A 16,628-nucleotide genomic window follows, 5' to 3' on the forward strand; every position below is an offset into this window, starting at 1 on the left:
ACTCGTGCTGGAGTTGAGAACCTCGATGCACCAGCTATGCCAAATGTTGCACACCCGGCATCTCGTGACACACAAGAAGGGGGCATTAAGTATAATGTCGGGTGCAGGGATTACAAAAATGGGGGATATGTACCCTGATGGTAAATTGTTATCATTAAATGCCTTAATGACCCTGCGATGCAGGGCTTTGTCTATACCAGGCTGCATATGGCTGGAAGGAAGCACGGGCGTAGGAGACACTAAAATTCTGGGGGGACAGGGACAACCTTGTGGACTTTCCAGTGACCCTATAGAAATCACCGCCTGTTAAACAAATACAATCGCATACTTTCGAAGTGAAATATTGAGAAAAGCAGGCATGTTTTCACAGTTTTCAATTATGCTTTATTATTTACATTCATATAGTAATCACACCAAATGTTAAAAAAACATGTATATGAATCTTGCATTTTGATGCACCAAGCAAACATAGGTCGCTGACTTAGGGTGGGGGCGTCGTGTTTGCAAGTGCATTATGGTTTGAAAAGTACCTGCTGCTGCATTCCTGGTCTCCAGCAATTTTCAGGCAAACATAAAAATGTGAAGATAACTTTGGTGAATAATGTTCTTTATGGAGAGTGATCGAAGGTTTGTCTAGTGGAAGTTTTGACTCTGGGTAAGGTAAACACAGTGCATTAATATGCATGCTGCAAAGAATGTGTACCACGCAGATCACAAAATGCATATCATGTAAATTATTGGTCAGTGAGTTACTGCTTTAGTCTGAGAGATTCTTTTGGTATTTGCAGTTTATAAGTTAAAATCCTAACATTGAACAGTGAGCTATTAACAGTCATCAAAGAGTTGCATGAAAACTTCAAGGAATAGATTAAAACATTATGATTTTTCCAGTCTGTCATCCTAATGTTGGAAAATGGGTTCATTAGGATAGAAATCAATTCCCCCCAACCATGGTTTTATGTAATAAATTCTGAGTTTGTGTTTCTTTAGTGTTGCAAAGCCATCCTGTGCCCTGGGCACTCCCCAACGTATTGCTGACTGGTACTGGTGGTACCTGACTCTGACTGACCCTGGCCTCTGCCTGAACAGGCACAGGGCCTGTGCTATTCTGAAAGAGACACTGTTAGTGGTCACTGAAAAACTCAAAGCCATCATAGACCAAGGGAAAATGGCCGCCCTGGTGCTCCTAGATCTGAGCGCCACATTCGATACGGTAGACCACACAGTACTGACCCAGAGATTGGAAAAGGTGGGCATTAGCAGAACAGCTAAAGAATGTGTGGCCTCCTTTCTGAGTGACAGGTCCTTCCAATGTGTGGAGGCTGGGTTCAAGTCAGACACCTTTCCAGCACCCTGGGGAGTGCCTCAGGGCTCATCCCTGAGCCCTACCCTTTTTGATATCTACCTCAGTCCATTATCCCTTATCATCCAAGAATTTGGTATCTCCGTCATGTCATACGCGGATGATACACAATTGGTCTTTTCAATCTCAGACGCCCTTAATTCTGATCATCGACAGCTTGTCCCCTGCCTCGAGAAAATCGGATCTTGGATGGCAGACTGTAAACTTACGTTAAACGGCGACAAAACAGAACTGATGATTCTGGGAAACAACCTCAATCCCCACGTGGATACTCCATGGCCTATCAGGTGGGGATCACCACCTTCACCCAAACCTGCCATAAAAAACCTTGGCATGTGGCTCGATCAAAATCTCACAATGGAGACACAAGCCAAAAAAGCTATCCTGCACCTGCTTTGGGACATTACGTCTGCTTAGGAAGATTATGCCCCTACTCCCAGAAGACAGAATGAGAACAGTGATCCTGGCCCTGGTGGTCTCGAGGCTGGACTACGGCAACTCCCTCTTTTTGGGTATTCCGAAATATGTAATCAACCGTCTTCAAGTTGTTCAAAATGCAGCAGCATTGGCTATTATTGATCGTACCCAGACGCCAATTAATTAAACCAAGACTGAAGGAACTACACTGGCTTCCGGTTCAAGCCAGAATAAATTTAAATCCCTTAATCTGGCTCATCGTGCCATGCACGGTAGGGGACCGGCACTCATTCAAAACTGGTCACTCACAACACACCCCAACAACAGCTCAGGTCAAGTTCAAAGTTTCTCATGAAAGACACCGTAATAAAAAGAGCCAAATGGGGGGAAGGTCTTTTTTCCATCTGATGCCTAAGCTTTGGAATAGCCTAGATCCTGACATCCGATCCACCCAAGAAGAAACACAGTTCAGGAAAAAACTTAAGAAGTGGCTCTTCCCATAGGACTAGTACCCACTCCCGCTAAATTGCTTCATTAGCGCTGAGATGCCCAAGGGTAGTCAAGCGCTCTACAAATCCCATAAATAAATAAATAAATAAATAAAGATACTGTGAAAACACCTACATACACTAGAGTGCACTATGGGTTAGGGTACCCTATGATTGGCATGACCCCTCCTATAAGGCCCTAGTTCATAATAGGGCCGGGAGATTAGAACTACCTTTAAGTCCCTAGAATATAATAGGGCATGGCAGTTTAGAGGCCAGCAGCCCTTTCTGTGTTTTGCATGTGTGCACTGCTGAAGCCTGAGGTCAGTTTAAAAGTAGCCCTATGTTGTAGGACTGCTTTTAAAATGCAAATTGTGCCCAAACCTAACTTTTGGGTTTGGTGAACTTATAAATTGATCAACTACAATACTGGGGCAAAATTAAGGGCCATATGTAGGAAGCCTAATTGCGCTCGCAAATGCTGAAATTCAGCATTTGCGATCGCAATTAGGGCAGTGTGCTATGTAGCACACAAAAACCCACATGCAAAATAAGGAATCGCAAAATTTGCTATTCCTTATTTTGCTATTGGATTTAAGGAATTGCAAATTGTGATTCCTTTATTGCAATGTACGAAGCACCCAAGTTGTGCGACTTTTGGCTTACGGAATCGCAAAATACCACCAACTTCAGGTTGGTGGTATTTTGCGATTTCTTTGAAAAATTCACTTTTTGGCATTTTTCAAAGTGCCCTGTGGGTCACATACATGCCCTTAGGGAATGTATGTGGGCCACATGTGCAAAGATGTCAATTTCAGGGATGCAAAAGGGTGTCCTATTGACACCCTTACAACCCTGAAATTACATTCTCAATTTGTGATTCTCGAATAGAGAATCGCAAATTGAGAATGTCTTCCCACTCATTCCTATGGGCCTTCTAGCCCATAGGAATGAATGAGAAGGTTTTCCTTATTTGAGAATCGCAATTTGCGATCCGCAAATAAGGAATAATTGGGATTCGTAAAAAAACTTGCTAATCCTACCTTCGTTTTGTGATTCTCTAATTGCGATTCCCAAAAAATCGCAAATTGAGAATCGCAAAACAAACATTACACACATATGAGCCTAAGTTAAGTGGAAAAATGTTTTCCACTTAACTATGGCTGTATCATATTTGCCACATAATACATAATCTGCTGCATAATCTAACAATTTGACCCAATACAATTTTGTAGCTCAAACGGATCAAAGATTACTAAAAGAAATGTGACTTATGTTGCCGTGAACTGTAGGGCCTTTTGCAAAGGTTGACTGGTCACCTTTCCCTATGCTGCATTTGTATGTTACACGGGTACTAATGAGGCAAAAGCTTTGCAGAGGCTGTTAGTATGTATAAATATGTTAAAATAATAAAGTATCATAAAATGCACCGCATTACGCTGCAGCCTTTTTATTGTTGCATCATTTAGTCAACACTGCAACATAATTTTGGCCTCCATTGCTGCATAACTCCAGTGGCCCGAAAGAAGGCTGCACATGTTAAAAGTGTTTGTGCATGAAGCAGAGACCCTGAAGTTTGCAAACTTAGGGGCTGATTACAAAGGCAGGCGGACTTCAGTCCGTCCGCCATCGAATCGGGGAATGTGACCGCTGGCCTTTAAGGTGGTGGCCCCACGATAGGCATTACAATGTGACCGCCACTATGGCATTCGCAAGGCCTATCTTTTACATTGCAGCAGGTGCTGCTGGCTGCATCATCTGCCGCAATGTAAAAACGGACATGTTACATATATCACTGCACTACGTGGCAGGCACAATGCGGTGCCTGCTACATGGTGCAGTGATATGTAGGGGGGCTTCTTAGATGCCCCACAGGTCCCATGTCTGGGGGCTGGGGGGAAGGGGGCCTGCTACGGGCCTCCAATGTCCCTTTCTGACGACTTTTCCATGGCAGGTGAACCGCCATGGATAGGCTGCTGGTTAAGGGGTTTCGTAATCCCTACTGTGGTGCCTGGTAGGCACCACCTAAATTGAAGGAGCCACAAGACCCTCAGCCGAACTGGCAGGCTCAAGGAGTCAGTCGGGTGCGTGGCGGTTGGTCTTTCCAACCGCCGGGAAACCACCCGCCATTGTAATATGGTTAGTGGTGATGCAGTCACAGATGGCGTGGGACCGCCACTGACGGGGTGATGTGGCGGTCCCCCCTCCATTATAATCACCCCCTAAGTTTGGTGTGCATGCAAATCCTACATTGCCAACCCCTGGTAAGTTCCGCTACTTCTGCTGAAAAAGGCCAATGGGGGTACCAATGGGTGCGGTTGACTGGCCTCAAGGATCTTGTGACCTCAGTGACAGTCACTGCCGATCTAGGGTGTTCTTCTTTGTATGCCTGCTCACAAGACTGGAGGTGAACTGCAGTATGAATTGTGGTAGACAGGCCTTCAAGGTTAACTCACATTTGCCACCGTTAGAGTCCACCTGCTGGTGCTAAGACACCAGGGCTTCTAAGGTCTATTGGGCCTTCTAAGGTCTAGCATCGGAATGAGCTCTGTCAGGAGTGCGGTCTGGTGGACTGGTCATGAAGGCTGAAAATGGTGCCCCAGTTACAAATTCAGCAGCTCTGGCCAGAGTGCCACATCCTCTCACACACTGAACGCCATATTGCCCCACTGAGAGAAACTTGCACTACCTTCAGCTACAACTCAATTGTGCTGCAACTAAATTCAAATTATTCAAATTATGCACTAAACAACAGTAAAATGCTGCCGGAAAAAAAAATGAACAACACCCTGGAAAAAGCAAACACTCCTAAGGAATGCAAGAATAAGCAAATCTTGTGAAATGTTTTCAGGAGCAACATGGTTACCTTAACAGTTTAAAACTCATTATTCAGAAATCAGTAGGGTATTTTGCCTGAAAAGTTCAGGACATGGCTACAGGACCAGGGAGGGACCCGTTTCAATGTCCATTGCTTATATTCTTTCAAAATGTAAGCAGTTTGGTTTAAAAAAGCCCACATCCCAGGACACAGAGCCGCAGTACACATTTTATAAGCTAAAATAATGAAAACTATCATATTAAACAGTTCCGCTCCACCCATCAACATGTATTTCAGTCCCTTTAGGAATGGTTCCCCACCCTGGGAAAACAATGTTGTTCAAAGAAAGAAAGAAAGTAGCGCTTTCACTGGCAAACAATGTAAAGTGGCGCTAATGTGTGTGGGTGTAAATAACAATCTGGCCTGTCTGCTGACCACTCTGTATTACTTTACTTAGGTATTTCTTAATTTTTTTTCTCCATCTCGAGGTTTTTCTTTGTAATTATAAAACGGTCAGTAAATGAGGACATTTCCAGCCAAAGTTTTCCGCCTATTTTGGATCCATTTCACAGGGAAACGAAGAAAAGGAGATGCAAGAGAGAGTAGATAAGAGCTCTTGAAATCAGAACTTAAGGAGGAGCGAGACAGAGACAGAAAGAGATGGAGGAATCAAGAGAGAGAGAGGAGAGGAGGACAGCTGCCGAGGCAGATCTGGAGAAGTGGACCCTGTCCTTGCATTCTCTGGGTATGAAGGAAAAGAGACTGAGTTTTTTCCCCTTCTCTGCCCTTCCCAGAACGCCGGAGCCTTACTGCAGAATAACAAAGGGCAGAGGACGGGGGGGCACTTTGACTCCAGGCTGGTCAAGTGCAGGGCCATTAGGTAGCGATTTTGCGCGCGCTAATGGCCCTGCAAAAGACAGAAGGAAGAGAGGAAATTCTTTTGTCCCCTCATCCCCCCACCCTTGTCCCCCATGTCCTCCGCAGGCCAACATCTGGGGGATATATCCCCGCGTCCCCCACACTTCCTACGCCCATTCTCTATAGGGGTGTCTGAACTACGCCTCGAATCGAGTAGCAGGGCACAAGTCCTGAAAAAAGAAGTGGGGGGACGCTGTCCCAGGAAGTGACGTCACGACAGGAAGTGACGTCACGAAAGGTGCCTCGTCCCAGAGAGGCCAAAGAGTTAAGTCCAGCTGTTTGGCAGGGGGGATGGCGTCCCCCCGGTAAAATAAGTGGGGGGGATGCCGTCCACCCGCGTGGTACCCCGGCACGAGCCCTCTCGAGTAGTATACTGCAAACCTCTTCCATTCTTTCTACAGGAGGATGGGCACATTTCATGTATCTTTTAGTACTGGAGTGCAACAGGGAAGACCCCTCACGGTACTTCCTTGCACGAGGCACTCAACAAAGTACAATAGCAGCAACAGACCTAGAAACATCATAGAGTGAATAAAACCAACAGCACGGGGGTGCCTTGAAAGAAGAGACAGATGGAGGGAGAAAGAGAGAAGGGGGAGAGAGAGAGAGGGAGCCCCGATCTGTGCAAAGGAGAGAACGAGAGAGTGTGGGTGTGGCAAAGGTGAATTTATTTAGGCAAGATATACCCACAAAGCCCTACATCACAACACCCCAAGGTATCTGGCCAGGAAACTGGTGCTCTCATGCGGCAATAGATCCTCCAGGAGCACCAGCAACCTTCTTCTGAAGCCACAAAGATGTGCCAAAAAGAAAATATAACCGTACCCTCTCTGGAATTGCTCCAAGGATTTGGAATGCACTACCCCCAGAAACCAGACTAAATCCCTCTACTGCCTTTTTCAAGAAAGAAGTTAAATCTCTTCTCATGATGAAATGCACTTGATCACTGTATCTAACTCTATGAATAACTAGCTGTATTGTAGGACCTTACTTTGAAATACATTGTTTATTTTGTTCAATGATCTTCCTTGTAAAGCGCTCTGATACCCGCAAGGGTCATGTTTGCGCTATATAAAACCTTCAAATAAATAAAAAATATATATACTTTGTGAACTAAGATTACTGTTATTGTTGAAAGTAAAACAAGAGTAATACATTGAAACCAGTCAGTACTTGTGGCTTAAAGCAAGGGCAGGGGATTTACTGCTAAAGGGTCGATTCTGATGTTGGTAAGAAGGGCTACAAATCGGATTCGGGTTTGCCAAATCCGATCCGGAGCCCTTGTTTCTGACGGATTCATCCCCAGTTCCAAATGACCAAGTACGATGCCTGGATACCGTTTGGGCAGACCAAATCAGTTCCGGAAGGAATTTGGACAGAGCGAGCTTTTCCGGGGCCAATTCGTACAGTTCTATGGACTCGGTTTCCTTGCGAGCGAGTAGGATGACCAATTCGGACAGCCATTCTGATTCCGTTTCCCTAGAATGAAACAGCTGCCGTAATCAGTCTTTGGGGGCCCGTAGCAGGCCCCCATTCACCTGGGGCCCATGTGTCCCCCTTTTCCAACCATGCACAGTGTGGCAGGCACCATGATGTGGCAGGCACCATGGGGTGCCTGCCACAGGGTGCAAAGGTTTCCTCAACCATCTCTTTACTCAATGGTAGCCTGTGTTCACCTTCGGAACACAATGGGAGTCCGACCGAATCAAATCCGAATGCATACAGATTCAATCGGGCTCGTTCGGTTGGACTCCCCCAATCTGAGTCGTATGGAAAGCATTCTGGAAAGAATTCGGTCGGTATGCTTTCCGAACGAGTTCGGAATAGGGCTGTTAGATGAGAGCGGGAAAAGAGAAGCAAGACGGACAGTAAAGGATGCTCGCATTGCGAAGTAGTGGGGTGAGGGGGAAATGCTAACAAAAGAATCACATTAGACATAATCAAAAATATATAAAATTGTACTTACCCTTCGCTCCGCCCACCGCTGCCTTGCTCCTCTCTCCTCATCCGTGCTCCGGCAGTCCAAGGCTGGTGCACACTGCTCAGGCTCCCATATGCCAAACCCAGTGCTTCTCTCATGCTGGGAATACTATTTTCAGCGTGCAAGAAGTTGTAGGATTGTTCTGAGTGGCCTGGTTTGCTGCTCAGACAGAGCCTGGAAGCCTGGGACTATTCTCCACGTGGCTGTGCATCACAGCTCAAGTTGGAGAAAGGCTAAGCGAACATGTCCGTCTGGCCAGCCTAAGACACCCATCCAAACGGACATGCACACTTAGCAGTGCCCATTACTCCTCCAAAAGCTGAGGATGGCCCCCCTGACCAGGCTGGCTGTGGCTCAGGGAAACATAAACAGGGGCGTAACAACAGCGGTAGAAGTGGGCGGGGACGGAAGGGCACGGCGTGCCCCTACTTCTAAAAATGATTTCAGCCCGTTCCCCTACTTCTTGTCGTGCTCGGTTCCAATTGTCGCAGGAGTGCCACGGAGCTCGATGCCAAGCCCCCAACTTCGCCCCTTATCACCTCCCTGTGCCAGGTATAATCACTAACACATAAGGGGTGACGCGGGGGAAAACGGGGGAACACAACAAGGAAAGGAGGGGAAGACACTGCAACCAGCAATCGTCTAACGGGACAGGTGTAGGCTTCACCAGGTTTGTATCTACAAGATAAAGCAGATGATTATTACAGTTCTGTTCCGGCTTTCCTGAATGTGTGTTCTTATAGCCCGGAATATATATATATATACCTATGGAATGTTGTGTGCTTAGCTTTTTCCCCCGTATAAAGTCTTGATTCTTATGTATGTATATGTTATCCTATAAACAAGAAAACATGAGATTAGGCTCTGACTCAAGGTTTCTAGACTTCTATACTGTTTCTATGTACAGGCACCGTACCTCTTGACATCAGAGGATACACCTATAAATGCTCCAAGCATCCAATACCCTTGTTAACCGGCACAAGGTATGATAAAACAAAGTCCCAACAAAACTAGGGACTCGACTTGCAACACAACTCAGTGACAACACTTAGTAATCTGACTACCCTCGAGCCAGAACAATAATAATGCACCCGCTGTTCCCACAGCGGAGTGAAATCCTTGAAAGCCAGCCGGCTCTAAACCAAAGGTAATAATAAGCAACAAACAATAAATCAAGGAGAGACGCTATCTCTGGAATCTTCCTGAACTCACGAATACCGCCGTAAACGCCGAGGGTGGAGAGACGCCAACCGCTGACTCCTCGGACGGCTTCCCCCAGTGACCGGGAACGAACCACTGACACTAGCTAGACGCGAAGCGCTTCCGGAATGGAAAGGCGGTCCTAAATGCACCAGGAACTACCATGCGCATGCGCAATGCGCACGCAATCTTATGGTGAGCTTTTGCCAACCACTTCTTCTTTGCCAATCACGTCTCCAGTTACGAGCGCTGCGCCCGCTCCCTGCAAGCAGGCATGACAGAATACCCCTCCCACAGCACCTCCCACTGGTTTAGGCTTGTGAGGATAGCGCCTATGGAAGGCCCTGAGTAAACGAGGGGCATGCACCTGGCTAGCTGGTTCCCATGACCTCTCCTCGATTCCATAACCTTTCCAATGTACCATATATTGGAGACGTCTCCGTACCCTTCTGGAATCGATTATAGCCCCTACCTCATATTCCTCGTTGTTGTCAATCAAAACAGGAACAATCAAAGCTGGAATACGCGTACCAAGCACAACAGGTTTTAAAAGGGACACATGAAAGACAGGATGCACTTTCATAGACAAGGGCAAACTCAGTTTTATGGCAACAGGGTTTATGACCTTAGAAATCACGAAAGCACCTACATATTTTGGTTTGAATTTACAGGCACCTTTTAGATTCAAATGTCTGGTGGAAAGCCATACTTTTTCACCCGTTTGATACCCCAGTTCCACTTTCCTGCGAGCATCCGCCTTCTTCTTATACTCTGTTTTGGCCCTATCAAGATTATCTTGAATGTTGGAATGTACCGATTGAATATGATGGACCAGATCTGATACAGCAGGATTAATACAGTGTTTGATGGGAGCAAAGGGCAGAATTCTAGGGTGAAGCCCATGGGAACCATAGAAAGGTGTAAACAAAGTAGAAAAGTGGTGACTGTTGTTATATGATAGTTCAGCAAGCCAAACTAACTCATCCCATTCTTTCTGTTCTTGCAGTGACTGACATCTAATGAATTGCTCTAGACTTTGGTTCACCCTCTCAGTTTGCCCATCTGTCTGGGGGTGGTGACTGGATGAAAGGCGTATTTCTATGTGTAAGGCCTCACACAATGATTTCCAAAACTTTGATACGAATTGAGTCCCTCTGTCTGTGAACAAAACTGCTGGTAAGCCATGCAACCGGACTATATTATGCAGAAAGACAGATGCCAGATTTTGTGACGTGGGTAATTTTTTCAGTGGGATGAAGTGAGCAAATTTAGTGAACAAGTCAACCACTACGAGAAGTGTGGTGTGGCCTCTCTTCGTGCATGGTAGTTCAACAATAAAATCCATGGACACAGTGTGCCAGGGTTCTGGAGGAGTAGGGATGGGATGGAGCAGTCCTACTGACCCTTCATGAGATGTCTTCCCCTGGGCACACACATGACATGTACAAACATATTTCTGCACCTCCCCTGCCATATTAGGCCACCAACAATATCTCCTCACTAACTCCAGTGTCCTTTTATACCCTGGGTGTCCTGCTATTCCTGATGAATGACACAACTCAAGTATCTGCTGTTGCAAGGGGTATGTAGGTATCACTAGTCCACCCTGTACATAATGCAAACCGTCCTTGATAGTGGCGGTTTGATGAGCCAACAAAGGTAGGAAGGAAGGATCTTGTTGAGGACTACGTACTTGTTCTATCAAACGCTCTTCTGAAGTGAGCCCACCTATGAATTTACAAGGACCAAAGATGTTGGGAGGTTCCTCATCGTTAGGAACAGGATCAAACCCCATGCATGATAAAGCATCAGCTTTTCCATTCTTTCTCCCGGGCCTGAAATGTATGACGAAGTCATACCCACTAAAGAACTGTGTCCACCTCATTTGCCTCATGGATAATGCTCGTGCTGTTTGTAAATACTGCAAGTTTCTATGGTGTTATTATTGTGACTGTGTGATGTGTGCCCAGAAGATATTGACGCCACTCTTCTAGCACTTTCTTAATTGCAAGAAGCTCTTTCTCCCCCACGGCATAGTTGGATTCTGCAGGCGTGAGTTTGTGGGAGTAGTAGGCCACTAGATGTAATTCTCCCGTAGTAAGATCAGCTTGTGAAAGGACTCCCCCCACTGCCACCTGGGAGGCATCTACCTCCACAATGAATGGGCTATTGAGATCAGGATGTTTCAAAATGGGGGCCTGAGTAAAAGCAGACTTCAGTACCTGAAAGGCATTATCGGCCTCCTTAGACCACTCAAAAGACACCCCTTTACGCAACAACTTAGTAATAGGGGCCACGACGTCAGAAAATTAATGGATAAAGCGCCTGTAGAAGTTGGCGAACCCTATGAACTGTTGCACTTCTTTGACAGTTCTAGGGGGAGGTCAATTCATCACAGCAGACACTTTATGCGGGTCCATTTGTAAACCTTGTTCCGAAATCAAAAAAACCAAAAAGGCTACTTGGTGTCTGTGAAAAAAGTATTTGTCTAATTTGCAAAACAACTGATTTGTTTGTAGTTTTTGGAGTACCTCCTGTACATGTTGAATATGTTCACTGTAAGTCTTGGAATAAATGAGTATATCGTCGATGTAAGCTATTACACTGATATCAAGATGTTCTTTCAGTACTTCATTAATGAAGTACTGAAATGCAGAGGGAGCATTACAAAGCCCAAAGGGCATTACTAAATACTCATACAACCCATATTTAGTACAAAAGGCCGTTTTCCATTCATCTCCGTCCTGGACCCTGACGAGATGATATGCACCACGAAGATCTAATTTGATAAACCATTTGGCGTCCTTTATTTGGTCCAGAAGAACAGATATGAGGGGAAGGGGATATTTATTCTTGATTGTAATAGAATTGAGAGAGCGATAATCAATGCAACAGCGCAATCCACCTTCCCTTTTAGGAATAAATAAAAGAGCTGAGGAAGCAGAGGATCTAGAGACTCGTATAAATCCCAACTCCAGCATATTATCAAGGTATTCTCTGAGGTATATATTCTCCTTTTCTGTGAGAGAATACATTCTACTCGTAGGTATTTTGGCTCCAAGTTGTAACTCTATTCGACAATCATATACCCTATGTGGGGGAAGTATGGTGGCCTGTTTCTTATCAAACACTGATTGGTATTCTCCATATTCCGCAGGTAATTCTACATCAGGTTGTTCCACCGTAAGGAGTGAGTCTGTGAAAGGTGTTATGGAATTGACTTTCTTTTCTGCTTCCTCTTCTTGTGGACTAGGATCTTCTGACCCTGTCGCATTCTCAAGTGTGATAGGAGCAATCTCAGCTTTTTTATGGGAGGTACATCTTAAACTAAAGGTAAGATTTGAATGTTCCCAATCTATCTGGGGATTATGTAAGCGTAGCCAGGGCAACCCTAATACCACTGGAAACTGGGGGGAATCTATCAAGTCAAAAGCAATTTCTTCCCAATGAGTGGAACTGATCGTGAGTTCAATCATAATGGAAGTATGGGTGATGGGTCCGGATTTCAAAGGACTGCCATCAATAGTATACACTTCTTCAATAAGGGTTTTCCTTATTTCTGGAACAGAATGCTCCATTGCCCATTGCGTATCCATAAAATTCCCTGAGGCTCCCGAATCTACCATAATAGGAACATCTAGTTTGTTTCCAATCCATGTAAGCTGAGCAGGGTCATAAAAATGACCCTTGTTAACCATGACAGAGGAGACCATATGTTTCATAGGACCCGAGAGAGTAGTCTCGTTCGGTCTCGGGTCTGCTAGTTTTCCGCTCGGCGTGACTGTTTAGGTTTTACAGGACATTCTCTGAGGAAATGCCCCGCTTTACCACAATAGAGACATAATTTATTGTCTCTTCTCCTTTGTTTCTCGGTTTCTGTCAGGGGATCCTTAATGCTACCTATCTGCATAGGTTCTGGTTCTTCGATTTTGGATTCTATTTCTGGTTTCTTTTCCCTCATACCTACTCGAGAATATTCATATCTACCCTTATCCTTTCTTCTTTCATTTAACCGATGATCAAGCTTCACAACCAAATCTATTAATTCAGGGCAAGAATCAGGGGGGTCCACAACATGAGCTAGAGCGTCTTTTAACTCCTCCCTTAATCCTTTATAAAAAAGTGCACTGCGCTTTTCTGGGGGCCAATCAGCCTCTACAACCAATCTGTTGAATGTAGAGATATACGTTATAAGATCCTTGTTTCCCTGTTTAAGGTGCAAAAGTTCTGTATCTGCTGCATGAGTGAAGGTATGTTTATCAAACATCTTTCTTAATTCTCGTCTGAACAGATCGTAATCTAAGAGGAGGGGATCATCCTTTTCAATTAAAGGAATCGTCCAATTAGCAGCAGAACCTCCTAGATAAGAAAGGACGAATGCGACTTTGGCCTGGTCATTCGGGAAACAAGCTGCCATGCACAAAAAATGGAGCTGGCATTGAGTAAGGAATGCGGCACATTTATTAGGGTCTCCATAAAATTGCTCAGGCGGAGCCAAAGGTATGGTATGAGGAGTAACCACTTGTACTACAGGGGTGGAGGAGCCAGCTCTGGTCCCTCCTTCTCTATCTCGTTGTAAGGCTTCTACCTTACTTGAAAGGGCTTGGGTCTCCAACTGGAGATTGCCTATCATGTTGGCTACATCTGCAAGTGATAGATCCATGGCACTCGGGAGACGAATAGACTATGGGCTTCGCGTTCTGTCGTGCTCGGTTCCAATTGTCGCAGGAGTGCCACGGAGCTCGATGCCAAGCCCCCAACTTCGCCCCTTATCACCTCCCTGTGCCAGGTATAATCACTAACACATAAACGGTGACGCGGGGGAAAACGGGGGAACACAACAAGGAAAGGAGGGGAAGACACTGCAACCAGCAATCGTCTAACGGGACAGGTGTAGGCTTCTCCAGGTTTGTATCTACAAGACAAAGCAGATGATTATTACAGTTCTGTTCCGGCTTTCCTGAATGTGTGTTCTTATAGCCCGGAATATATATATATATACCTATGGAATGTTGTGTGCTTAGCTTTTTCCCCCGTATAAAGTCTTGATTCTTATGTATGTATATGTTATCCTATAAACAAGAAAACATGAGATTAGGCTCTGACTCAAGGTTTCTAGACTTCTATACTGTTTCTCTGTACAGGCACTGTACCTCTTGACATCAGAGGATACACCTATAAATGCTCCAAGCATCCAATACCCTTGTTAACCGGCACAAGGTACGATAAAACAAAGTCCCAACAAAACTAGGGACTCGTCTTGCAACACAACTCAGTGACAACACTTAGTAATCTGACTACCCTCGAGTCAGAACAATAATAATGCACCCGCTGTTACCACAGCGGAGTGAAATCCTTGAAAGCCAGCCGGCTCTAAACCAAAGGTAATAATAAGCAACAAACAATAAATCAAGGCAAGACGCTATCTCAGGAATCTTCCTGAACTCACGAATACCGCCGTAAACGCCGATGGTGGAGAGACGCCAACCGCTGACTCCTCGGACAGCTTCCCCCAGTGACCCGGAACGAACCACTGACATTAGCTAGACGCGAAGCGCTTCCGGAATGGAAAAACGGTCCTAAATGCACCAGGAACTACCATGCACATGCGCAATGCGCACGCAATCTTATGGTGAGCTTTTGCCAACCACTTCTTCTTTGCCAATCATGTCTCCAGTTACGAGCGCTGCGCCCGCTCCCTGCAAGCAGGCATGACACTTCTTTCTTTGAAAAAAGCATCCCGGGAAAGAGAGAGAATAGTCCTACTAACTAAAAACTATAACTTTTTTTTTTCTGCTTCCAGGGGCTGCTCGCACTTCTCTGTTGAACTCCAGTGGCTGCAGCAACCCCTCCCTGAGCTCGCACAGACCGAGGGCAGGCCCGTTGTCATTCCGATTGAGGCTGATTATCCCCTTTGGAATGACAATGCGCCAGCCCGCTGCCTGCCTTTAGGATATGCCAGTGAGATCTGCATGAGGTGTGATAAAGAGAACGGGGTTTTACTTAAACTGCCAGACCCCTTTTACTGGAGGACAACGAGATCTTAAGCCCTCCTCTGCGATCCTGTGGCCTTTAAGGTGTGAGGCTCTGCTCAGGGGATGCCCCGAACTTTGAACTACACTTATAATGGCAAGCAGCACGTGATGATAGTGTGCTTTGCACTCCCTAAAAGAGCGGCCTTCACTGCTCCATCCAACCAAGGGAGTAGTCAGAAAATTAGAATGCCCCCCATTTTGCAGTAAACCTCTGATGCACACCAAGCAAAATAAGTAAATGTGCCCATCCTCCACTCGAAGAAGTGACGGGGACAGGAGAAGTGACGGGACAGGAGAAGGAGAAATGAAGTGAAGGGACAGGAGAAGGAGAAGTGAAGTGAAGGGACAGGAGAAGGAGAAGTGACAGGGACAGGAGAAGGAGAAGTGACGGGGGCAGGAGCAGTGAACGGGCAGAAGTGAAGGGACAGGAGAAGTGAAGGGACAGGAGAAGTGAAGGGACAGTAAAAGTGAAGGGACAGTAAAAGTGAAGGGACAGGAGACGGAGAAGTGACGGGACAGGAGAAGTGACGGGAGAAGTGACAGGACAGGAGAAGTGACGGGACAGGAAAAGTGATGGGGGCAGGAGAAGTGACGGGGCAGGAGAAGTGACGGGGGCAGGAGAAGTGACGGGGACAGGAGAAGTGACGGGGACAGGAGAAGTGATGGGGACAGGAAAAGTGAAGGGACAGGAGATAGAGAAGTGACGGGACAGGAGACGGAGAAGTGACGGGACAGGAGAAGAAGAAGTGACGGGACAGGAGAAGGAGAAGTAAAAGGACCAGGAGAAGGAGAAGTGACGGGACAGGAGAAGTGACGGGACAGGAGAAGTGACGGGACAGGAGAAGTGACGGGACAGGAGTAGTGACAGGACAGGAGAAGGAGAAGTGACGGGACAGGAGAAGGAGAAGTGACGGGACAGGAGAAGGAGAAGTGACAGGACAGGAGAAGGAGAAGTGACGGGACCAGGAGAAGGAAAAGTGACGGGACAGGAGAAGTGACGGGACGGAAGAAGTGATGGGACGGGAGAAGTGACGGGACAGGAGAAGTGACGGGACAGGAGAAGGAGAAGTGACGGGACAGGAGAAGGAGAAGTGACGGGGCAGGAGAAGTGACGGGGTAGGAGAAGTGACGGGGCAGGAGAAGTGACGGGGCAGGAGAGGTGATGGGACAGGAGAAGTGAAGGGACAGGAGAAGTGAAGGGACAGGAGACGGAGAAGTGAAGGGGACAGGAGAAGTGACGGGGACAGGAGAAGTGACGGGGACAGGAGAAGTGACGGGACAGGAGAATTGAAGGAACAGGAGAAGTGGCGGGGGCAGGAGAAGTGACGGGGGCAGGAGAAGTGATGGGGGCAGGAGCGGTGACAGGGGCAGGCGCGGTGACGGGAGCAGGAGAAGGGAGGGGGCAGGA

General features: G+C 46.4%; 1 pseudogene across 1 annotated transcript in view; it reads left to right on the plus strand.

The window, feature by feature from the left end:
• The window catches only part of LOC144772306 (alanine--tRNA ligase, mitochondrial-like), a 444,475-nt pseudogene that overhangs the window by 252,652 nt on the left and 175,195 nt on the right, over window positions 1-16,628 (plus strand). The window lies entirely within an intron of this gene.

Source organism: Lissotriton helveticus, chromosome 8 (genome assembly GCF_964261635.1).
Source record: "Lissotriton helveticus chromosome 8, aLisHel1.1, whole genome shotgun sequence".
NCBI lineage: Eukaryota > Metazoa > Chordata > Amphibia > Caudata > Salamandridae > Lissotriton > Lissotriton helveticus.